Here is a 6,389-nt window from a genome sequence, read left to right as displayed (position 1 = left end):
GACTCTAAGAACCAGGATGTCTACTACGTTTGGAGGGAGCAAGAGAGTTCTTAACCATAGGTCTATGATGGGAAGGAATGTAAGAACTCAGAGAGGTGCTAGTAGAGGATGGGTGCTTAAATCCTATCCTATTGAAATGGATCAGATCTATGAACTCAGGCCTAACTAGCCCTATTGGTTTTTGGTGAATCTCGTAGTAGTTGGGATAGGCATACTTCGTAAGGTTAAAAACCCTAATCTGGTTGTCCAAATTATCAAGAGTAAAGATCAGCAGAGGTCTAAAGATACCTATCATGCTTAAAAAATAGAGGGGAGATTTGACCATGGACCTCTTAATTTGGGGCATATCGACTATCTATCTACTTGAATCCTCATGTTGGATAATTACTCCATGATGGCTAAGATGACCTTGGTTTTCCTTCTCCTCAAATTTCTTAAGAATGGAGAATTTGTTTCTCATTTTGACCGCATAATCTGATCTTGTTGAATCTTTAATGGCCTAGGGACATTTTGATCTGGGGTTTATGATCTTATTTCTATAGTATATCGAATGTTCTACTTTTTTCACTTTTTTGCACAAGTTCACTATTTTTTTTCCTAAATTGACATAAGTAATCACATAATCATCTTGTAGATTAAACTATTTGAAAGATGAAGAAATCCACAAAGTACAAAGCAATTCACAATGCTTACTTTGTAGATACAATTGGCAATGAAAATTATGAAGATGTTTAATGTATCAACAATTATTAAATCATGAAGCTACTGCAAATGCATGCACACATGAGATAAATTTATCCTAAACACACCAATAGAATAGCTTCCCAGTGATTAGTCACAACAAGATAATCACACAACAGAAGTCCCCAAAATTAATAATCACAAACGTTAATCATAACAAGCATAATTGGCTCTTTGAAACTCATAAATTAGCAATGCCTAATTCATAAAATCACACATATAGTAGAATTCTCACACCATGAGTGAAGAACCAATTGCATATAGGTTTATTGCAAAAATTGTTGACCTTAATTACATTTTACAAATGAGTTTGTATAGTGCTTCAACTCTAAACTTAAAAAACCTGTAGCTAGGGTTTCAACTAATGCATGAAATTGAAATAACAATAGAAATCTATGATATTCTATGCAAAACTACTTTAAAACTAGTTGCTAACTACTATGCATAGATTATTATCCATTTACAATGTGCATGTATGTACAACTCATCCATCCATAAATGGAGGATAATCAAATGCAAAAAAAGTTGTATTCAACTCCAACTAGGCTCTTCTCTAAATATCATAATGATTCATGCACATAAAATCTTTTGAATGTATGCAATTAATTTATGCTTCCAAGGCATGCAAAAATAGCAAAAAAATTGCAAGCAAGTTGCCCAAAATCAAAATTGGCATAAACATATGTGAAAATATGTGACTCAGCAAAATTGTTGGAGAACGACTACCACTCCAAAATTTTGAGTGCAAAATTCTCTTAGTGTTGATCACTTTTTAGAATTTTTAGAGTTTTTGGAGTTTCAAAGTTGTTGGATGTCCCAAACTCTCAAATTCAGGGATGCAAATTATTTTAATTCATCAAATTTTATATTATTTTGAATTTTTTGTACTTTAATCTTTATCTTCTAGGAGCACTCTTGGATGTGTGACACAAAATATCTTAATGATTTTCATCACCTCTTCATTGTCCAAAATGGGAATACATTTGAGCTTCTTCTGAACTTTCTAATCTTGAAAACAAATTCCTGTAATTCATCAACACTACCCATGGTTTTATTGTAATCACCCAAATTTAGTCTAGTAAACTATAAGCCTTTATTCTAAACACTAGGCCATATTATGCTTAATCAATTTTTCATAATTAATAATATTTGATCAAATAATCATTTAACTATTTATTTAATTTTATCCAATGGCTTGACCACCTTATCCTAAGTTTTATTTAAATGAAAGAATGTGCTCCCTTTTAATTAAATAAAAATCCCTTTTATTCTATGTGCACATGAAAGACATTTTCTAATTATAAAATGTCAAAAGGAAAAAAAATTATCTACAAATTGAAAGTGCAATTTAAAAAGTTAGTGGAATCATTTTACTTTTCAAGAGAGCTTTTGCCTCTTAATATTAACCTTTTCTTTTGCCTCTTAAAAAAAATGAACACATGGATTAACCAAGACTCAATCTTCACCATTGGTTTTCCCTCTTAATCTTCACCATAGATAGAGAGTAATGAGCCACCTTCCAAGCCTTCAAATTAATTGGATCTCTTGGGAACAATGGTTTATAGAAGCTATCATGCTTTTTGAAACTCATTTTTGGTACCCACTGTGGGCTAGAATCAAGCTTCTAGCTCCATTTTATTGTATTTTCAGATTTTCTTATCCTAGATCTTCTATTCTTGATCTTTGGTATGAAATATCATATGATAGAGTTATGTTCTACATATGATATAATTCTAGTCTACATGTGACTAATTTTTCTCCAAATTCTATTGTTGTGGTTCTACAATTCTATCACCTAGCTTTCGTAATTTCGTCATTTTTGTTAAGGAGTTTTGTCACTTGTGTAGGTTTTCTCACCTAGCTTTTGAAAATTTATAGTACAATATTCTAGTAAAGTCTATTTTATTGCATAGTTTCAATAGCTTGCATATCTAATTTTGGTTCTAATCAAAGTGGTATTGTAGAGCTATTGTACTTTAATTTTGATATATGTGCTAACTTACAAGTGTAAAGAAAAGGGAAAATGAAAATTATGTTTTTTTTGTTAGCATTTCATTTTCTTAGGCACATTAAAAGCTCATGAGTAGGGGTTATTTCCATTGGTAGGGGAGTATGCTCTTGTCTTTCTCTTTAGTGACCTTAATGAATATGTCTTGGCATGTGTGGGAAAAGTTTGTGGAGTAGGATAGCATGCTCTTTCTCTCTTTGAAGAAAATTAGAAATCTAGATCTCTAATGTTATTCATTTGTGTTTAGATCCTTTAGAGGGTTTTTCATTGAGGGAAAAATCTAGTGGGAACAACCCAAGTTGGAATAAGAAAATCCATCTCATTTGACCCACTATAATAATAAGCCTCTAATAGAGAGAAAAGTCCTGGAGGACATAGTAGTTATATCGATCTAGTGAGACCAACTTGTGGAATTGCTAGTTGGATATGTTTTTTTGTGCTTGGGGCACATGAATTCTTAATATTGCTTATGAGACTAGACATCCAAGTCCTCTTGGGGTCATGATGCCTAAATCCTATTTTGAGACCAAGGGAAATGCTACAAATGGAACCCTTACTAAGAACCCTATGTTAGAGGCCACCCATTTTATTCTACAAGGATTGATCCAAGTGGACTACCCAAATTGCCCCAAGCTTTTACTCATCATATGTGTTCACATGGATGTGTTAAAAGCACTCCATAACAAACCCAATATCACTTTATATGAGGTGAAGGAGCATCAAGTTGTGGGAAAAGGTTTTGATGCAAGTCGTTACCTTTAGATAGATATTTCTTGGTGTGTCTTCAAATTGTGCTAGACCTATAAAAATATATTAAATATACACATGATGCTAATATAGGGCTTACACCTTTGAGACTTCACATATATTTGTATCTTTCAAGTTTGCTTTGTCCCTTGTGAGACTATTTGAAGACTACTTCTTATGTCACAATTTTTCTTAAATAAGTTCTTTTTGATAAATTAAAAAAAAAATTATTATCTCAAACATTTTTATATTGTTAAACATTACTTAATTAATCAAAATAGTGAGTCAAGCTAGGTCTTTTAGGTCAAACTCTAGCCCATCTTGCACTTTCAATTTCTTTTGTTGTATGCAATATTGAGTTTAATTGCATAATCCATCATTATATAACCTACCAATCTTCTCGACTATCACTTATCTTTTATTGATTTATCACCACTATTCACCATTAATATGCTTTCTGAGAAGTCTAGTGCTTATCTTCTAGTGATTTATCATGTTGTTGTTATTTTGTCACATGGTTCATAGAGTATCATGAAATGATTGTTGTTCCAATCCTCTAACACTTCAAACTTGTTCTTGGTTGGTTAGGGAAACCTATACTTGGTCTTTCTAATTTTTGGTCTATACTAGTAAGTTAGAGGTTGTCTTTAGCTAAAAAGATTGCTCAAATTTCTTGACTATAAACTTGGTTAGTGGGGTGTTCACTTGTCCATCTTTCTTATCATAACTTTTATTGCTCTTTTTATCTTATTTTATCTTGCTTCACAAGTGTTGCACATAGGGAATCTACCCATGACTTAAACACCTTTGAAAAATTTATCTTTTCTCTTTTTACATCATCACTTTGGAAAAGTCAAAATCTTACTAACCTAGTTTGAAAATCAAGTCTATTCTAGTTATCCTATTGACATATTGCATCATCTTTCATGCCAGTTACAACTAGATATAAGATTCACCAAGGAAAGTGACCTAAGGCTATCTTTGACATATCAACTAGAAGAGAGTCAAAAAAATTGGGTTTTAATCCCTTTTCTACTACCTTTAGTGAGTATACACCCTCTTTTCCTAGATTTGAAAATGGTGTCTCTTTGACATTATCTAGGGAGAAGCATGAAAAGAGGACTGACAAACTCCTAGCTAAGGCAGTAAACAAATAGTTATAGCATACAAAATGAAGGGAAAAAGGCCTATATGGAAGAAGCATGACAACTTTCTCTAGGCTTTACCATTTAAACTTCTATACATCCTTCACTTTCACCTCAAAGGTCAAAAAATACTAGACATGGTTCACAAGATAATGATTTAGATCCAGAAATCACTAAGGAAGAGATCTTACAATTTCAACAAGATAAAGATTAACAAAAGCTCATAAAAATTGACATTGGATCAAGAGAAAGATAAATACTTCATGCACGTATTCTCTCAAGGAGTAAAATTTTCACACAACCTCAATGTTGACAACTTGATTCAAAAGGAGGAACCTTCATAGGTTTAGAAGTTGTTATGAAACAAATGGAAGAAATGAGGAAGAAGATGTTACACATGAAAAAGGAGCCAGAGAAACCTATGACATATCTTTTACTTGACTCTATTTGTCTATTTCCTTTTGAAAAATACTTATAAATGTCTCCTTTTCCTTGTAAGGTTGAATTTTTTAACAATGAAAAATATGATGGTAGTGGAGATCCTCATTGATCACATTAGGGATTTTTTTGCACTAAGTATGAAATTCTTACATGAACTCATTTATCTCATAAGCCTTTTTTTTTCTAGAAGTCTTAGTGGAAAAGGTATGGAATGGTTCACAAAACTCTCTCCTCCACTTATGTCATTTGATGAAATGGAAAAAGGGTTTTCCAACATTATTCCTATAGTATTCAACATGCAATCACTATACTAGACTTATGCAACATAAAACAACACCAAGGAAAATATTATATTTCCTTTCTTCAGAAATGGAGGAATCTTTATTCATGATATCCAAGGAAAATCCCTAAAGCTGAAAAGATTGATATACTTGGTAACAACCTTGTGCCTAAATTGCACTATGATCTTAGGAAACAACTATTTCTAATTCCTTACAAATTGAATTTGTTTTGGTTAAAAAGGGTGAACTCAATTGAACAAAGATAAAACCAACAACAACAATCAAAACAACAATAATGTAAAGGGTGAACCATACTCATGGAACAAGAAAAAACATGTGGTAAATGATGGTATAGTGGACACACCCAAACCTAAGGAGCCTAACTTGATCAACTTGACTAGTGACATTCAAACTACAAAACAATAGGCTTCTCCAAGAATATTGATTCAAACAAATCTAATGACCCTAATAGAGGTAAAACATCATGGGTTTCTAAATATAAGCACACCTTTACACCTTTGGGAGACTCACTTGAAGTATTTTTGAATACTTTGATATTGAATAAGATCATTACACTACCATATAACTATAAACCTTATGAACTCAAGGTTAAGCCTAAATTTTGGAATGACGATCACTATTGCATCTATGATAGGAATAAGGGTCATAAGAATAAAAATTATATGAAACTTAAATACCTCACTCAAGATCTAATTGATGATAAGAAATTAGAGGTGGATGGACTCATGGTTAATATTGATGATAAGGCTTTCAATAAACCCCTACCTAAGCATGAACAAGAAGAAAGTTCTAATAAGAAAAATGGGATGCAAATATCAACTACATATGATTGAGCCAACTTGTGAGAACATGAACATGATTATGTCTAAAGGGAAAAAGGAAGGCTACAACTCAAACATTGATGAACCACCTATGATTATCCTTATGGGTGTGGATTCTTCCACACAATCACAACCTTACAATCTTGAGACTGAGAGCATACAAACACACCAACCTATGATCATC

Source organism: Cupressus sempervirens, chromosome 9 (assembly GCF_028749045.1).
Source record: "Cupressus sempervirens isolate cs-2001-9-10 chromosome 9, ASM2874904v1, whole genome shotgun sequence".
NCBI lineage: Eukaryota > Viridiplantae > Streptophyta > Pinopsida > Cupressales > Cupressaceae > Cupressus > Cupressus sempervirens.
This window is presented reverse-complemented; position numbering follows the sequence as displayed.